Consider the following 19598-nt stretch of genomic DNA (forward strand, 5'->3'; position numbering starts at 1 on the left):
GGGGAAAATCAGAATTCTGACATGCGATTCAGAATTTTTGGTGACAGATGAGCAGATAAAGTTCACTTGTGGCCTTTTTCTTGCACTGTGAATCGCAATACAAACATTGGCAATCTAACACGCTTCCACTGTAGAGTGGTACAGTAATTACCGAATGTGAGCAGCATCACAGTCACTGTGGGATTAGAATGGTGACACAGAGCAAGGAGGACAATGGTTATAACGAATCCATATGGGGAGTTAAAATAAGACAATAGCAAGCATTGTAATGTTCAAAGAAAACTGTGTCTTGATAAGTACTGACTCCATGTTTCCTTGAAGACTTGAGAGGGTATGCTTTTTGTTCCTCCGTGCTTGAATGCTGGCTTAGATTTGAAGATTTGCCTTATGGCCCTTCTGTGAGGGAGGAATTTGATAGTCTGACAGTCATGTCCTTTGTAACATCGCTGAGTTGTTACCAAGGAGTAACTCATTTGTACTGTGAGCTGTTGTCATTGTACGAGCTGTAAGTGTTGTGTAGCCAGAAAATTCTGGATATGTTGAACTGGAGAGCACTATTCAATAGTGGGAAGTAATTGTGTCTGTCATAACCCTATCTTCCTTCATGAGCCACATGAAAATATTCCCTCTATCCCTCATGACTAATTTACAGATGTGCAGTATATTTTACCTCTCTAGTAATGAAATTACTTCAAATCTTACTGTGGGTGAAATTAGATTATGGTCACTGGAAAGGAGACCATGGTCAGGATATATAAAGTCCAAAACCTTATTATTTCATCATTTGTAAGTTTTTCAGTTGTGTGTTTAAAAAGAATACTATTTTCCTTTTTGAATTATGCTCTAGGCAAGAGGTGCAGATGCTGCCCCGTTCTTCATTTCTCAAGTAATGCAGACTTGCAAAAACTTCAACAGAGGTCTTGGAATACAGAGGAGCATACGTGGCCCCCTGTACAATGTCTCAGTCTAGCTTGGAAGGTCCCTTCTCACTGTGTAGACTCTTATATCCTATTCTTCTCTAAATAGGAAGTTGCCTGCAAAATTCCCTATAAAGGTTAGTAGGTGAAAACCTGCCTGTGACAATGATTTTAATTTCCTGCTGCACGTATCCAGATATGTGTGTCAGTGGTCCTAACTATTTTTTCACAAGTTCTCTTTGTTTCCTTTTTTTCTAGTCAGGTTTTTCTGTAACGTGAGGATAAGAGAAGCAAAATATGATGGATTATGTGGTAACTGAGGGAGTTAATTCATAGCCACTTAAATTTATGGCTTTGAAAGATTATTCGCCTTCTTATCCTCTACTTAATTTCTACAGAGAATTAAAGGTATGTGCACAGTTAATAAATTAAATTACAGGTAGCAATCTCTTTCCAGCTGAGAGATTCAAAGACTTGAGCAATTAGTCTGTTCATTAGGCTCAAATTGCTAAAGCCATGGAGATTCTAAGATTCTAACACAGGGTTTGTTAGAAATTCCCCTGAAAAGCGCAAAAGGTTTAAAGCAGTTCTGTTGCTAATGTTTCAGTAAAGGAATATAATAAAATAGAACTTTTCCTGAGGACTATCAGCAAGTACCTGGAGAGCTTCCTGAAGATCTGATGCCTGACCAATTACATTTGAATTGATGAAGATCAGACAGGATTAATGCCCCAAACTACTGATGAACACTGTTAACGCTTTCAGATCTTCTGTACCAACTATTGAAGTCCATGGGAGAATTTCCATGAATTACAGCTCGGAATGTTGGCATATATTTACAGAAGAATTATGACAGCAGTTTCCATGGAACTGGAAGTAGAATGCAGAGCTTTTTGTTCACCACTGCACCACCATCAGAGGGACAGAAATACCTGCAGTTCTTGATGCAATGCGTGAGTTAGCCTGGGAGATCTGTTTGGCTATAGCTCATCTGTTCATGCTTGGCCCTCAAATCTTCCTGTATGTCTGCTGCAGAGACAGCAAAGGGCTGTGTTCCTGTAGCACAAATGGGGTACAAATGTTCCTGCTATTCACACAGTTCTAATGCTTTGAGAATTCCAAGGCCTTTTATAAGCTGGAAGCGCTCCTGTGTAAGTTCTATGTAACTGTTTATGCAGAAGCATAAACATACAAAGCTCTGCTTCTGCAGAAGATGAAATTCAGCCTAGACCTTCAGCAAGTGGAGAAGGCATAACACAAACATGTAACCAAAGAAATAACCTTATCTTTTCCCAAATCAGAGAGAGGTTTTATGGCTAAAATGGATCTCTCCTAATGATGGTCTTATACGCATCAAGCATGAAAACTACTCCCCACAGCCAGCAGACGAATACAATGAAAGACAGCTGCTGCTCTTTTGTGCCTCAGGACATAAAGTAGCAAAAAGGAAATGGTAGGACCCAGAGGAAAGAGAAGCCTTGTCTTACTAAGAAACAGCAGAGAAGTCTTGCTGATTTCTCTCCACTAGGTAATGTTATATGGCTGGTGGGGGCACCTCATGAAGAATGGAGTATGTATAAGTGAAGCTGTGTGTAAGCCAGTGGTGATGCCAGGGGATTCTTCTGTTTAAATGTGTAACTAGTGAATGTGAAATGCCTTCCAAAGCCACACTGGGAGGGTTGACTCTCAGCACTATAATTCACTGCTTCTCAATGGATATGGTATGTCAGCCAGGAAAAAAAAAATGTATTTTTAAGATCATGCATCTGTGCTTCATAGTAGATGAACATATTCTGGTACTTCTCTCTGCTGTCTGTCTGTCTTGCTAAAATGTGTTTCCCCCCTCTAGACAGTGACTTTGGGAATATGATCTCTTTCTGAGATCATATGGTTCTGTTTTACATATTGCATCAAACAAACATACTATCCTCCTTCTTAAATCCATTCACAGCATGTCCTTTACTGTTACCTCTGGTACTGAGTGGTTAAATACTTCCTTCAGTAATCTCAACACAGTATGATCTGTGCATTTCTATTTTAATTACTCAGTTAAAATATTCATGTTTTTCTGTTTTGCTTTTTGTGCTTCAAAATAGGTTTTGCACATCTGCAAAACTGTTTTCATTCAAAACCCAGTAAACTTTTTTTGTCACACCTACAAAATAGAGGATAAATATCAGGATGTCAGTATACTGTAACTACTTCCTATATTGCTAGCTCTTATTGTCTTGCCACTTTCTTTTGGCTGAATTTTCCTCTCTCTCTTACATCTTATATAATGAACTCTATGGGGCAGGAACTCTCCTTCCAATTGTATGCTCATTCAAAAACTGGCATACTGCAACCCTGGCATATGATTATGAATTACAAGCATGGGTGCTTTTAATAAAAGAAGAATTAGCTGTGTAACTTAGCCTGGTGTGAAGCTGGTCTTGATATTATTAAGGCTATGCAAGTAAAAGTAGGAAAGCATGATCAAGATATCTGAAAATCCAGTTGATGTGGTTTTGCATAATACACTTTAGCATCCTCTAATTTGAGAGGTGATCAGTTGCCATTTGTAGAGGGGGAAAAAACTGAATTCAGTTTTACATCACAGAAACTGAGCCATCTGCATCTGAGCTATGTATGTACGCCTTAGCCATGGTGCTTGCTCATGGGCTACTTGACTGCTTTTCCCTGTGTAGTCTCAGTTGTGACACCAAAAGGATGAGTAGTAGTCCACCAGCATTCTAGTGTCATGGTTGTTCAGTTGGGCTACTCCATGAATTACAGTCATGAAGAGTAGGATTTTTCCTAGTCCTCTTGTGGGTACTGTCGAGGTAGCAAATCAAACGTGCCGGTGGTCTTTTCCTGCATGCTTTGGAAACAAAGGAAAAATTGCAATTGGGGAAGTGCAGCAACTATTCCATCCTCCCCTGGGACACACAGAATCTGCTCTTAGGAATAGAGACAGTGTTCCAAGTCCTGTTCTGCTTCTGTTGTTAACTATCTGAATTTGGGGTAGTCTAGAATATGGAAGATTGGTACTGTGTGTATTAAGCATGTACAAAGGGGGCACATTAAAAAGGGTATTCCCAGATAAGGCCTGCCTAAATGAATGTTGTACTAACACAATATACTGCATACAGAATACATTACTCGTAGTTTATGTTGGAGTTAATTCTTTTGTAGTAAGAAATAACATCTGTCAGATGATATTTTTGTGTTATCGTTGTAACTTCTCTGTATGGCTAATAGCACAGTTATCGCACTTAGTCTGAGTTAATTTCTTCTGCTACACAAAAATTGCATATGGCAACTGATCTGGAAAGCAGAGAAATTAGCCTTTCTTAGGGCTTCTGTCTGAAGTTAGCTAGTTCTGTAGCGTTTTAACACCCTTAGGCCAGATCAAAATGCACTGTCATTGCAACTGCAGTTCAAAACTCAAGGTAAGAAAATGGAAATGGCTAAGGTAATAAACTGGGAATGGTTTAGGAAAGTGCTTCTCTCAGGTGAAGAATTTTAGGAGCTAGAGTCACTTTTTGCTTGCTTTTTCCACTCCATCAGCATGAAAGGTTGTAATTGATAACCTCCGTGCTTAATTTGTATTGATGAACTCAGTAGAAATTTGTTTCCTTTCTTGGGTGTGAGGAAATCTTTTTATCACCCTGTTTAGGGTAAGCAGGTCTTGGGTATAGCATTTTAAATACTGTTACGGGTTTGAGGCATGCAAGCTTAGGCTGCTGAGACAGTGTATTTAGCACTACTGACATAAACAGGTGTCCACCCCGGCCACACAGCTTTCACTGGTGCTGGTAGCCAGGTTGCATTGCATAAAGCCATATTGGAAAAAAAAAAATTGCATAGTGAAAGGGTTTTGTTATGGCTTCATTAAGCACCATGTTATATCAAAGCTAGAAAGCTCCAAAGATGAATGAAATTTCAAATAGTTTGTGAGGATTTATTATAAACATGTGCACACTTCAGATGGCCTCTGGCACTAATAAGGCCCAGTGTCTATCCTCTAGATAAATTAAATTCATTTCCATTAGAATCCAGCAGATGCAGCAGCCCTGGGTGGTTTTCATTCCCAGGGGTACTTTCTCCTTGGTAGCAACCCCAGATACCCTTTTGCTTTTTCAATGTCTAATTGTTAGTCAGCAATCGAGAAGGTGATGACAATAGTGGGAGAAAAGGGGGAGCTTATGGCAAACACCATAAAATGGAGTAAAAAAGAGGAAGAGGGTAAAGTGGCCATAGCTTAATGTAGTTCTTAATGGAATTCCTAGCTAAGGAGAATAAGGGAGATCTGCAACCCTGAAAAACACAATGCGCAATTCTAGCAGTTGAACCTGAACAGTAGATTAAAACCCTGCAAGAGAGCAGTCATTGCAAAAGGGTGCAAAATAGTCAAAATGAAATAGGAAATGAGGAGAGGTGGCAGATGTAGTAGTTGGAATCAAGTTCTTTCCACCATTCAGGAATGCACGGAAATTTCTCTTCTAAATAAATGCAAATTACTTTAGATGCAGCACTATATGAACTTTAGAGTCAATGATGAGGAGAATTTTGATGAGGAAAATTAGTTGAATTTTTCGTATGAACTCCTATTTCCTTGCTAAAAGCAGTTTTACAGCTGCTTTGGTGTGCAGCTGGGGAAGACGCTGTGTTGGTTGGTTACCAGGATAGGTCACGTTCCAGGGCTTGTGTTTGTACCACTTACAAGGGTTGTTTATTGGAAGCTCACAGATGAAATTTATTGGTTGTGAAAATTGTCTACAATGTGATGACTAAAGGGACAGACACGTTTGTTGAAACTATTGGAGTTAATTTATTTGAAATTGGTCTCCAAGTAGCGTACTTTAGGATACATACAGAGATGATTGATTTTGTTGCGATGGCAGTAGCTTTCCCTACCACTACTCCAAAATTTCTATGGTCAGCAGCAAGAACAGTTCTGCAGCAAGAAATTCCCATGTTGTAGAGCTTATGTTCTTCTGAACAAATTATTTTTTTCCATTGGTACTCCCTTCATAAATATTTAAGGAAGCATGGGTTACAATAATACATTAAGAAATAGAAAAATTGAGACTGTTGCAGGCTTCTGCTGGATATATACCTTCAATTGCAGATTATTTAAAATAAGATGTTGATACTGTAGGTTTTCCTAGCGCTGTATGTAAGGCTGTGCAGGCAGACAAGGTTACGGTATCTTATCATGTCTTGAAGTGCCTCCCTGGGGTGTGCCTGCTGGAATTCAGTCCTGGCTTGTGGGATCCATGTGGCAATGGATGTACTATATAATGCTTCTCCTCATCCCCGCTGGGCTAACAGGGCAGGATTTGCACCATAATTAAAAAAAAAAAAAAAAAAAGTGTATTTCTCTATTTTCAAATGATGTACTTTCTTTCATTTCAATAAAAATAAACTTCTAAACAGTATCACAGTGAACACAGGCAGAGCTAGCAAAGGATTTCTGTTTAACATCTTATTGAATGTTGTTACCGTGTCACCCAAAAATACTTTGGAAGATGATATCTTTATGCAGCTGACAAGCTATAAATTTTCTCTCAGGCAGCTCTGTAAATGTATGATCTTCCCGAGAGCTTTTCATTTTAAGCAAATGCATGAAATAATCAAAACAAGCATAGATTTATTTATAGCTATCTAAGAGTGTACATAATTTTAGGTTTGCTTTTGTGCATATGCTTAATCTTTAATGGATGAAGCCTAATCATTAAAAAAAAAGTCTTTCACTTTAACCAAAGAGATGTCTTTTCCACACAACTGAGGAAAAAAAGATGAAAAAAAATAAAACACACGGAACCATAATAATAATAAAAATCCAGTGGAGAACATTAGTGGTGTTATTTATGTCCAGTGTCACCACACCAAATGGGATGGCTAACCTGTTCGTGTCATATTATATTATTTGAATTATATTGTTGAAAAGCACGCTTTTTTTTTTTTTCCAAAAAAAAAATAAATCACTTGAGCCCAGGGATAACGGTGTTTTAATGAGCTCACTGAGTAAAAGGAAGCCTGTGAGTCAAAAGCTTTCCTGTGCAGTACTGGCAGAAGGGAAGGGCTGGGAACGAGGAGTGCTATGATGGTAAATGGTATCACAGTAGCGTGAAAAACCCCAATTGCAGTATAAAATAGGCACATGTATCAAAGAACTTTATAATGCCTCAAGCTTTATCTGTTCTCAGGTGTGAAAAACAGAATATTGTCTCTGGTAATTTTCCCTCTTCTCTGGTAAATCAGAAGTGTCAGGGATAAAGCACATAATCAGATTTCTGTGTGGCCCACAGCTTCTTCAGTGAGGCGTCCCCTCCGATTCTGTAATCCTCATTACGCTCTCTGTGGTGTCTGCTCAGACTAAACCCCCAGCAAAATGAAGAGGAATGTTGCATGACAAAGTGATAAAGACCCTGACTTCATACTGTTTCCAGAGCACCTGATGTAAGGTGTTATATTTAGCCAGTGCGTGACTTGCTGATGTATTTCCGGTGACGAGACATTCTTGTGAATGATAATGATTTCTAAACACATTTAAAGCATGGACAGGAATGGGAATCAAGTGACCCTTACTGTAGTGTATGATCTTGCTGCCCACCCCAGGTCTGCTGAAAAACTGTTACTAACGAGGACAAACCAAACTTCCCTAATCTCCCTTCCCTTAAAGCTGAATGCAAACCTCACTGCTTTGTCCAGGCCTCCCCATGCTGGTGCTCTCATTCTTACTGATTCATGAAGAAAACGAAAAACAGGACATTTTGTCCCTGTTTGTATGGTGAGAGGAAGGTGGGGGGTGGAAGCATGACCATTTTCTTTGGAGGTGTTCTCAAAGTGCTCTTATTCTGGCAAATGTTCGTGACTGTGCTCAGTCATGGGCCTGGGCACAGTCAGTAAGTAAGGGCTAAACAGGAACAATGCAACATTCATGTGTGGTGGGAGAGCCGGAACAGTGGGAACTGGTAAATGTGGCAGGGCTGGAGCGAGGTGTTAATCATGTGCCTCAGGAAACTGGTTGCAAGCATAGAAATGGGGATTAACGTGTGTTTCCTTATCAGAAAACTTGAAGAGGAGCCATGAGCCTCTGTCAGAAGTATTTTACAAAAGCACAAAAAGAATTTGTAAGCAAGGAAAGCATTGCCGCTCTCCTTTTCCCTTCAGTATGTTCAGAGAAGCAGTTTCTTAAATAAATAGGCTTATGCCAAAGACCCACCTAAATCCTATACAGGTCTCCTCCTGATTGAAATGTTTTAGGAAGGCTCTAAATGTTGGCTGTTTGCCTGAACCATGAGTAGCAATATAACATAACAAAATCTGCAAGAATTCAGATAGGAACTGCTTATAATGAAGCTCAGTATGGGACTCAGCACCTCTTGGAAAAATTACATATTTGTGCTAGTAGCTGAAGATGTTTGTGTACACTGCTTGTTGTTTGCTTCTGGGTTAAATTAAAGGTATTTGAGTTTGGTTCAGAACTTTATATATAACATTTAGGCTTTAGCTAGCACTTGATTATCTGTGTATACAGTTTGCCTGTCAAAAAAAAAAGAATAGATCTGGTAATTGTCTCTGATGTAAACAGATTTATTTATTTGTTTAACAGATGGCTTATTTCTTGGTATTGTTTCTAATTGCCTACCACTGCCCAGTTACGTTGTTCTTAGGTCATGGTGCAAGGCTAATTTGTTCCACCCAGGCATAACCTCCAAAAACCTTGCCAAAGAAAACCCTCAAAAACACCTTATCTTGTTCAACCTTACTACAGACATTTAAATCTCAAAATGAGAGAAAGTTATTATGCAAGTTTCATGTTATTTTAAAATCAGTTTTTCATCTTGTAATTGACTTATTGAATTGTTATGCAGTTATGAATTTATATATAGTTCTGTGTGCTACATGTCCGCAGAAATTTTCCAATGTTAAACAATTTTAAATGCTATATAATTACACATTTCTTTCTTTACTCAGGAGTCAAATGAAGACTGCACATTTACATATATAAGAACTGGGTGATTCGGGAGATTTTAATTGGTTTTAAAGGCTTTTAAATTTAGTTAGGCAGTTGTAATCTAAAACAGGTCAGTGCTGACTGGAATTGTATTTTGTCTAATGACTAGTTATGGACTCTTGCAAAAGAATTTGATGATCTTAAGTCTCTCTCTGGATTCATACTGATTCTCAGGAGGACAGTGCTTGTGTTGGCTCTTGTGTCGCTAATAGCGTACTACTACTGTCTTGAAAAATCAGAGCTTGTTGTTCTAAAGCAGAATTTGGATGAATTACTTCACCCATATGGGCAGACAGCCACTTGTTTCCCACTTAAAATAGCAAGATAACAATTGTCTAGAGATATGATGATCACAAATATTTCTGTGAAGCTCCATAACATATCAGAGTTGCTAGAGTTACCATTAGTTGATAGGTTTTTAAGATTTATTTCTAAATAAATATTACATAAAGGGAAGAAAAAAACACATGTGCAAGCTAATTCTATGTTTTCTGTATGCTAGGATATCTACAAAATGTCAAGCTTCTGGCTGTTACCAGAAAGGATGAGGCTGGGGTAAAAGGGCAAGTCTTACATTAACTATACAGTGCTTCTGAAGAGTTAGTAGATCTGGTATTGTATGAAATCTACAGTTCTGAAAATGCTTCCGTAATATGTATATCTGATTTTAAAGAGTGTAAAGGCACCTTTTCTTCCCCAGAATAACTTTTTAAAAGCATTCAGCATTTTTTTCCAATTTAATAAGATTGTTTTTATGTATCCCTAACTCTGTGTCTATGGCTAACCTAAAAATTATTCTATCTTCCCTTTTATCTTTCTGTAAAAACTGCCTTCTTCCTCTTCTTTTAATTTCAGGTTTTTAAAAATTCTGAAAAAGACATAAATGGTAAATAAATTTATGAAGTTCAAATAAAATGCAGAAAATGTTTCTCTACAAAATAACTGAGATCAGTTAAATTAGTCAATTATAACTATTAAGTACAGTCTGGTATTTTTTCAGGCTGTGTTTTAAATGTTTGAAGACTTAGTACATAGCTGCTCAGTAATTAACAATAGACTATACTATAACATACGTTTTCTATGAATATATCCAATGGAGTCAACTGGTACATCAGGACTGTCAAATCCAACCAGTCTAACATAACATTAGATTCAAAATGAAATATTATTTAAATTATCAAGTTTGGGATTTTTTAAAAAACTTTTTGAAACTTCAGCTTGTGCTTTTTGAAGGCTTTGTTCCCTTTTTCTAGTAGAAACCAAATTTGAGGGAGCAACTTCAAAAATGTTAAAGAAAGCCTTGCAGGAAGAAAAACGGGCCTTTTGTCATATTAAGTATTTATCAGTACAATTATAGGAGTCGACAATACTATACATGTATGATGCTTTGCAGTTAAGAGTAGGATATCATACATGTTTCAGAGAATCTGTACTTCCTTACAAATGATGTTTAGTTCAACATTCTATATATGAAGGTCTTCAGCATATCCCCAGACTGCTTTTTTGTGAAGTTCTTGTCAGTTCAGAATTTTATTTCTGTGGAAAAAGTGTGATCGGATGAAAACAGATATCAGTGTTTACCTGAAAAAGTAAGATTTTTATTTATTTTTTAATGAACTGCTCTAAGTAGTCGTGCTATTCTTCCACTCATTTGCGAGTTTGTTTGCCATCAGAAAGTTCCTAAACAAACTGTTTGGGACCTGTAGGTGTTTTGCACCCTGTGAAATGAAAAATATAAATGGGGAAAAAAAAAAAGATAGCAGAGATCAATAACTGGTCTTCCATCTTAATCAGTATTATTGTCTTTAAGAGCCCTACTGAATGTTTGAGATGAACTTTGAAAGTTTGTCATTTTTGTTTCTGTGATACTGGGAAATTATGGACTGCAGAAATCCTAATTAATGCATCCAATGCGCTAATACGTATGAGGAAGATATTAGTTGTTTAGACAAAAAGGATAAAAATATTTTTATATTTGTAAATAGCATGTATCATTTTCCATATGAAGGATAGTATTTTTCTTGTAAAATCATACTATATTTAGTACTTTTATGAATGATTATCTTAGATCTTCTTTTGTAATTTGTGTAGTCACAAATTTGTAAGAAGTGTACAATGTTACTTCCAGGTACTCCTCTTACTCAAGTCTCAAAATGATTGTGTTTTCTTGGACCTATGTACTCATTTTTCTTAATGGCTGAATGTTCTAATATCAATACAAAAAAAAGTACTAAAAATGGGATATTCAAAACTGGGTGAAAATCAATTCTTCATTACTTCTAGAGACTCTAAAATGCTGTAAGGAGAAAGTTCACTTAAGCATGTGTATTTTTGCTGGCTTCAGTGATATTACATGCAAGCTTACAAAATAGTTTATTTTTGGCTGCTTTGCTTAGGACTTAGGCACTTAGCTACCAGGATCAAGTGTTACTACGAATGCTCAGAAGCAGTGCTTCTGCCCAAGAAACCAGATACAGCCACAAAATCTGAGTATCCAGTTTAGCAACCATTAGCAATCGTATTTCTAAAGCTCAAGAGAATGCTACCATGTGTTGCTAATACACTGTTATCTAGAGAGTAGAGTTGGTAATATCATCTTCAATCTTGAAATAAAGAATGAGTTTTACATAAACACAAAACTAATAATTTATATGCCACTTAAAGTCTCATGTGTATTAAATAATATACGTGAATTGCAAAAATATTAAAGCAACAAAGTGTGAATCAGTTTATCCATTTTAATTAATAAATACGAAATAATAGTACTTTTAAGAAATAATATTTTCTAAATTTTAGGGAAAAAGCAGTTTATTACATCTTAGTATGAAACTTAAGACTTATGGATGCTTTTGTCTAGTAAGGAAACATGGTAATCCCGTTAGACTACAGGTCTACATGTGTATAACTTTATCAACCATAGTGGTGTTGTACACTTCCATAGTGACAATAAGTTCTTTTCTTACTAAACAATGCATACAAAAATTCTCATTAAATTAATAATTATTAAAACTTGATGTTAAAAATAACCTCAATTTGCAATTATAACATTGACTGATACCGCTGATTTAGCAGCGTCTCCATAGAGTCAGCCTTTATTACTCAGCATTTAAAAGGGCCTCAGTGGGAGTGCTGTGTCCAGTTCCCAGAACTATAGTCAAAAAAAGAATAAAAGGAACCATTGCAGGGAAAAAAAGACAAGAATAATCAGAGGCCTTGCAGTGGTGACCTATGGATGGAAGGGAACTGATGTAATTTACTGAAGATTAGAGTCTTCAAAAATAGAGAAGAGGAAAAACTTTGTGTTCACTGAAGCATTCTATGAATGGGCTGAAGTTAAAATGGGAGACTCAGGTTATATGTGGGGAGAAGCAATGTAATGGTAAGGAAGATAAACACTACAGAACAGGCATTAGAAGGCACATTTTGAAATTTCTACTACAGGAGTTTTTTTTTTTATGAGCTGCTGAGACAAACATTTGTCAGAAATAAAGAAGGCACAGTTGATTCTACCTTGGAGCAGGAAGATGGATTATATGACCTTTTAACATGCCTTTCGGACCCTTTTTTACCCTGATTTCCTACTGTAATGGGGCCCATGCAATCTTGCTACGGGGTCCATTCCATTAAGCCCTCACTACTAACTTTTGAACCTGTGGGCTAATTTCACCCCAGTTTGAGAGGAATAAGCCTCAACTTTTGCCTTTCTTGAGAAGTGTTATAATATAGTGGATCTAGGCTGAAATACGGGGCCCTCTTGAAAGGAGGGGAACGTGAACTCCTTGGTCTGCCTGCTGTAGAGCATCAAGATGCGAAGAGGTGAGCTGGGTGATGGACCAGTGGGTGTATGCACACAGCTGCGTTGGGTGGCTCCCTCTTGGGCAGCTGTTAGTTACAGGCATGAGCGAGCCGGGCACTGAGAACGGTTCAGACATGGGGAAGCTGGAGGCATTTCAGCAGCAAGAACACAGGAGCAAAGTGGGAGGATATTGTGGTGAGGAGAGAGGTAGGATAAAAGTCCCATAGAAACTGGGCTTAATTAGTTTCACTGCTCAAGGAAGTAATTTCTATTCAGTGAAAGGCAAATGTTTAATAATACTTATAAAACAGCAAGGCATTGATCTGATACAGGACTGTGAGACTAACTTTTTTTTTTTTAAGCAAAATGTTAGTGCATGTTTGCAGGATTAAAGCCTCAACCACAGATATACTTTGTAATAAACCACACAGACTGCTGGCAATGATAAGCATTCTGGTTCTCCTATCTAAAAATACTAATTGCCACTGCTAGGGATGCTTTTTTTTTCCTCCTCTTTGTCTATGAAGGACTACCTTTGAAGTTTCCAGTACTGAATAAACTTCTGTATGTTTAAAAATACGTCAAATGATTGGCCTTACTCTGAACTGAAATCGAAGTTGGAAAAAAAGCCTCTAATATTGATAACATGTTCCTTTGGGAATGTGTGCTTATTCAGAACAAAAATAAGGAAATACTTCATCATGATGTATTAAGTATCCAATAAGTCAACCCCATGGTGGGTTAGCAGTCATTGCCATGTGTATGGCTCCTTGTGAATGCTTAAGCAAAAGGCTCAGCCACCACACTGCAAAGCTTCAAGATGTGCAGGAAAAAAGTATGTGCAAATAACTTTTACCTCTGTAGTTGTCGTTCTTTGGCAATAAATAGCTAGTACTACGCTTGGGAAGGTTCTCAAAGGGGGGATGGATACATATTGTGCCGCATCACTACAGTGATGTACTTCTATGAAGCTGCTTTAAAGCTAGTCCTAAAAACCTCTGAATAAGAGCAGAATCGGCAGAGCTGACGTAGGAACGTTATACAAAAAGCTGTGCTGTCTGGTCACTGAAATGTGTGTGTAGGGTATGGAGAACCATCTGGATAACCAATTAAACCAACCAAGAAAGTGTTTGGTCAGTCAAAAAAAAAAAAACACTTATTTTTAAATATTTTACTGAAAATAAAATAAACAGTGGCTCTCCTCTGGCAAACCTCTGAATAGCTGCAGTAGCCGAACCAAGGGCCTGGTGCAGCACCGGCCCTGTGCCCAGCACGCCAGGAATTCCCCTGAATTTAGTTCCACCGCAGCGCTGAAAGTTCCGCGCGCCCTGGGAGCGCCGCCGGAGCGGGGCCCAGCGTGCCGCTAAGGCCCGGGGAGGGGGCGCCGGGAGCAGCCCCTCACCCCCGTGCTGCTGGGCCGCACGGAGCCGGGGGGTGGAAGCGACCGCCCCGCGGCGCCCCCGTCACTTCGGCCGGGGCCCGGCCGCTCGGGCCCGGCCGCGGGGGCCGCTGAAGGCCGCGGGCGGAGGCGGGTGAGGGCCGGGCCCGGGCCGGGGGCTGCACAGGGGGGCCGCGGCCTTTGTTTCCCCGGCGCCGCCAGCCCTGTGCCGGCAGCGGGGCGAGCCCGGGCCGCGCGGCGCCGCCGGGTGCGCGTGCGCGGGGCGGCGAGGGCGGGGGTGGGGAGGAAGAACGGGGACGCTGCCGGGTGCGCGCGTCCGCCCGCCCGCCTCGGGAGCGCGCCTGGCAGGCAGGCAGGGAGGCAGCAGAGCTCCGCCGCAGCTGGCGCGCCCCCGTGGCGGTGTCTCGTCGGGCGGCAGGGAGCGCGCCGCGGGCTCGGGCCGGGCACCAGCGTCTGGGCGAGAGCCGCGCAGCCCCGTCGCCATCCGCGGAGCCAGGCCGCCGCAGCGGGGTCCCGCCCAGCCCGGCGCCCGCAGGTGAGCGGCCCGGGGTGGGGAGGTGGCGGTGGCGGCGCGGAGGGGAGGCCCCGCAGGCCGCTGCCCGCGCGAGGCCCCGGCGCGGGGGAGCCTCAGGGCCGAGGCCCCGGCGCGGCCTAAGCGCAGCCCGGGCGGGCGGCGGGGCCCTGCTGCTGCTGCTGCCGCTGCCCGGCCGGGCCTGTGGAGACGGGGAGGGAGGGAGCGAGGGAGGGAGGCCATTGTGCGGCGGGCGGAGGCCGGGCCCGGCTCCTGCCGAGGCTCCGCCGCGCCCGGGCCTGCGCGCCTGGGGCTGCCCCTTTGTGGGCCCGGCCTGGCCCGGCCCGGGCGCGCTTTGTGCGAGCGGAGCGGCGCGGCCAAGGTCAGCGGGGGCCGGGGGCGGCCCGGGGCCTGCGCGCCCGGCCCAGGCGCTGCGGGAAGCGGTCGCGGGAGGCACTGGGCCCGGCTGCCCCGCCGCGCCGCCTCGGCTCCAGCCCGGCGGGGGCCGCGCCGCCTGCCCCGCTGCTTGCCGGGCGAGTTTAAAGGCGGGGGGCCCGCGGCTCCTGCCCCTGCGCCCCTCTGGGTTAACCCCGGCTCGGAAACAATAGCGTTTGTTGGGAAACGCAACGCAGCTGGGAGGAGAGCTAAGTGACTTTTCCAGTGGTGAGCTCGTGGCCCTTTTACGTATTACCAACTCACGTTTTGCTTGTAAAACGTACCGTATTTCTTCGGTGTTCTCAGTCTCTATTTCAAGCAGTCTTGGTGAACGCTGCCGTCCCTCTGTAACGAGCCGTTTACTTATGCACTAAATAAATAGATAAAGTGAGTTAATTTGTTTAAGGTGGCAGATGAGTGGATATTAGGAGGCTCGTAGCTAATTGGACTAGGTCATGAAGGACACGGGACGTTCCACATGCAGGAACATAGTTTCAGTTGTCTCTTTATCTCCCTCCTAAGCTCTGAGGCGAGCACGATGCGTTCCAGAGGGGGAGGAAAAAGGGAAGGGGCTCTTCTCAGTCCTGAGATCTTCAAGCTGGTCTTCAAGATTTGGGGTATTGGAGTACAGGTGCTCAAACACTGAGGCTGATATTAGGGTGAAATTCAGATCTCTGGGCTAGGTATCTGCTGCAGAAAATAACTTCGGGGAGCGTACCTAAAGAAAAAATTGGATCGGATCAGGTTTTATCACTTGTTCTATGCTGTAACACTGATGTTGAAACTGAGCGCTAGAAACGATAATTACACAAACTTCAGTGGAAACTCACGTTTGTAATTACCTTCAGCACTTTTCACAGTAGTGAGAAGTGCAGAAAAGCACAAGGGTAAGAGCTTTTGCTTGTATACTTCTAGGTGCCTGTTGTGACCTAAGAATGCTAATACTGATGAGATGATGAGTATTTTCATCCTGAAAGCATGCACAGAGTACGGTGTCCATTAATCTATCGGTTGTGTTGGTAGGGTTCTCATACTGTAGGTCTTATTAGACTGTACTAGAGCAGTTAGCTCAGAAATCCAGTGGCTCCAGCTAAGTAGGTGTGAACTAAGGAAAGTAAATATTTTAAATAGCAGAAGTGCTTTCTGTACTGAAGCATGAGCATTGTTGCTGTTGTCTGCTTAGTGCGAATTGAGAAAGTAGTACTAGTCGGATATCAAAGACACCTGCTTGTAATGCACAAGAGGGGGGAGCATGGGTGAGTTTGTATCAGAAGCAACTCGTATGGGTCTGAACACTCAAAGAAATCGAGCGGGACAGTTCTATGAGCTCTGGTCTTCACATGAAACGTCTTGGAAGACTATACATACAACTCTTATGAGAAATGTGGCGTTCTTAATTGTAAATTAAAAGAGCTTTGTTTTATTTTTCTGCTTGTAACATTGTTTTTGCTCTTCTAACTGTTAGCTTTAAAAGTTGGACTAAGTTGTGCCAAATATGTTATCATTGGGTATTTTGCTTTAGTGGTTGTCTCATTTTTGGGAGCTAAGCTGAACGAGAATAATCAAGGTAAATCAACAGTATCTGAAATTCTGGACACACGTAAAGAACTCGGTTATGCAGTTGTGGTGCACCTTCCCAGCCTGTGGACAGCTGAGGTAAAAATGGTGTTTCCAGCTGTTGAGTGTAGAGTTCCCTGAATCCCTGGTTAAGTGCTCCAGTGGCAGTGAAGTATCCTGTGAGGGCACCAGCAAGCTCTAGTTATCTCAGCCATCAGTTAAGGCCCACAGTTCAGGATTTCTTCTCTGAAATTTACTCTATTAAGCATGAACATTGTATATGCAGGACATCACGTTACTGGCTATTTTTTGTTTTAAGGAAAAATGGCATTAAGAAAAGTGAAAAATAGTTGTGGGAATAAAGAAATAGTAGGAGATATCCCTTTTAGCACTAGCAGAAATACACTGCAAGTAAATACATTTTTACCCGTAATAAAATGTTTTGCTTCATTAATAAGAAAACTTGTAGGCAATTTACACTGTTTCAAAGTGCATGTACTGTTAACATCTTAAATAGTGTCAGGACAGAAATGCAATTTGGGTCTGTGTTCTCTGTGTATGATATCACATGGTGGACTAGAAATGGAGAGAGAGAGAGAGACAAATACTGGTCACTGTGACTTGGTATTGCAGGTTTACCTGAGTTTTTTCTCTTAGTACCCAACTGTTTGTAACAGATCTTTCCAAGTCATTGACTTGGGTTTGTTTGCTACCATGCTACACAGTGTTCAGATGTGAGCTATGCTAGGCAAAGAAGACAAAACCTGTCATTAATGCTACCATTAATACTCTCTAGTTTTATGCCACACTTCATAAAATATAGATACACACACACATGTAACACACGTTCTAGTCCAGAGAGCCTGCTGTGTTTCTGTAAAGCCCTGGACAACTATTTTAAGTATACTCCTGTTTGAGTTAATCTATAAAATGGTGATTCTTTATGCTATTACAGGAGTAACGAGAGATTTGGTTACTAATACCACAGTACTTTAATCTGATAAAGTGCTAGATAATTACAGTTAACCAAATGGTGCATTTCTGATTTTGACTCGTTTCTCTTTGTAGAAGCATAGGGCTGAGAGCTGAGCATGGAAGCTGAGATGGGCTGTGCTTTCAGTAGGGAAGTAAAATATTATTTGAATGGTGACAATTGTATTTGTCTTTTTGCATCCGGAAATGCATTTAAAAAAAAACCCTGTAGATATATTTCTGCAGGGAAATTGATTTAGAGCAGCAAATTCACCTACTGACAGTTGTTGTCAACCATTTCCTTTTTTGTTTGCTTCATCTAGAAACAGTTGTTTGTATCTTTTCTTACAACAATTGGTGACCTTCCTGAGACATGAAAAGCAGTGTGTTACAGTAGCTTCTGTTGCTTAGAGAAGTAGTTATCAGCTCCTTTAACATGAAACAGTAATTCTTTGAACTTTGGTGTGTGTGGTATAAAAATCTATAAATTCATATTTTGACGTTCTTTCCTACGTTTCTCACACACAGAGCTAAGCAGAGCAAAAATTCATTTAGTCTTTGATGAAAGACTGAAGTGGCTTTTCAGTGTTTGTATTTTGAGTGCTGTCAAGGAGGAGCATTTACAATGTCACACTTTTTAAGAGTTATTCTCAAAGACATGTTCAGATGAAATATGTCAAAGGAAAAATATATATGAAGGAAAATTGTATGTTAAATTTTTCTAATGTGCAGATTGTCAAAAGATTGAGAAGATTTTGACTAGAGGAGGAGTATTTTAAAGCAACTTGATGTTAAATTAGAGGAGGGAAAGCCTGAAAATAAATTCATTTATGTAAAAATCGCTGGATGTTTAGCCTAGAATTGTAGGTGTATTTAAAGGCTTATCTTGTTCTTTGACTCTGTATCACAGATCTGTTATGAGAGGAGGTTCTGTGTTTTCTACATTTTGTAAGGAGTTGATAATTGAAATAATTCGGTTTAAAAGTTGGTTTGTAAATCTCAGTACATGTTGCTTTATGCCACGATGTGATGTTGGTAGTGATTTGAAGTCAGATAGCTTTATTTCTAAACGACATGATAAGTTGCTGTTGACACATCAGTGCTAGACAAGAAGTAGCAGAAGATGTAGTGCTGAGCTAGTTGGAGTGCACTGAGGGTACGGTTCTGCAGCACCTGAAGGCAGTCTCTGTGCAGGATGCCAGCGATAACAGTAGTGTTATCACTGGCAGTGAAGCTGGCACCAACGTGAATGTGAAACAGGCCTGTTTCAGTTCCAGGTTTAGTTGAAAACTAATCAATCGCCTGTGAGAAATGGGTAACTATTATCTGGTTCACTTCCCAGAACAGCTTGCAGCATGGTAACATAAGAGCCAGTGCTGCTGCAAGAGAAGTCATCCTCTCTCCTAGGAGCATGTGGGGTCGGTCTAATTGCAGGCTTACAGCCCAGAGTCTTGCCCTCTATTGCCAGCTTGTTTTTGGTGTCTTCCTTGTGCCAGTGTAAGCACTCACGTAGTTGTGCAAGACTGATTTTACTGAATGTGTTACCTTAAAGAGAGAGGAGACCAGTGCGTGAAAGACAGGCAGCACAGCCGTCCCTTTCGGTGGCAGCTTGCTTTTGTTTCTTGCAGAAATGGTGGAATTGCACTCTGACACACTGTGTGCACGTGTCTGGAGCCATGGAGCCTGTATCTGGTGGATTGTTCTTTGTACTGTAGATAAACCATTTTCTGTAATTGTTTGTAATGGCATCTGAAGGCTCTTAACAAATATGTAACTGAGCAGTTCTAAAAAGTGCTATTAAGATATTTAATAGCCTTTAAAGTGTGTAATACTGCTACTTTCTCTTTAAAAAAGTAGTGCCTATAACTCATTGTATCAGCTTACCACCTGGACCTTACTCCAGGGCTCCAGTTTATGAAAATGGACCTTTTTGGTGGTGGTGGTAGGTTTTTTTTGACCAGACATGGGCCTCAGAATTTGCTAGTCTTAGGATCAGGTATCTT

At 40.9% G+C, this 19598-nt stretch overlaps 1 protein-coding gene across 5 annotated transcripts in view; it reads left to right on the forward strand.

Annotated features, from left to right (window-relative positions):
- The window catches only part of SIAH1 (siah E3 ubiquitin protein ligase 1), a 71386-nt gene that overhangs the window by 38474 nt on the left and 13314 nt on the right, over positions 1–19598 (forward strand). The window contains exon 1 of one of the 5 annotated variants that reach the window (XM_035543183.2): positions 14243–14253. The exons of 1 other annotated variant lie outside the window; for it this stretch is intronic. The gene's annotated coding sequence lies outside the window, so the exon portion shown is untranslated. Of the gene's footprint in view, positions 1–14242; positions 14254–14451; positions 14656–15200; positions 15295–19598 lie in introns of those variants that run through there. 3 more of the 5 variants (XM_035543176.2, XM_035543178.2, XM_035543181.2) reach the window with 3 other exon arrangements.

The sequence above is a fragment of the Cygnus atratus genome, chromosome 12 (genome assembly GCF_013377495.2).
Source record: "Cygnus atratus isolate AKBS03 ecotype Queensland, Australia chromosome 12, CAtr_DNAZoo_HiC_assembly, whole genome shotgun sequence".
Lineage (NCBI taxonomy): Eukaryota > Metazoa > Chordata > Aves > Anseriformes > Anatidae > Cygnus > Cygnus atratus.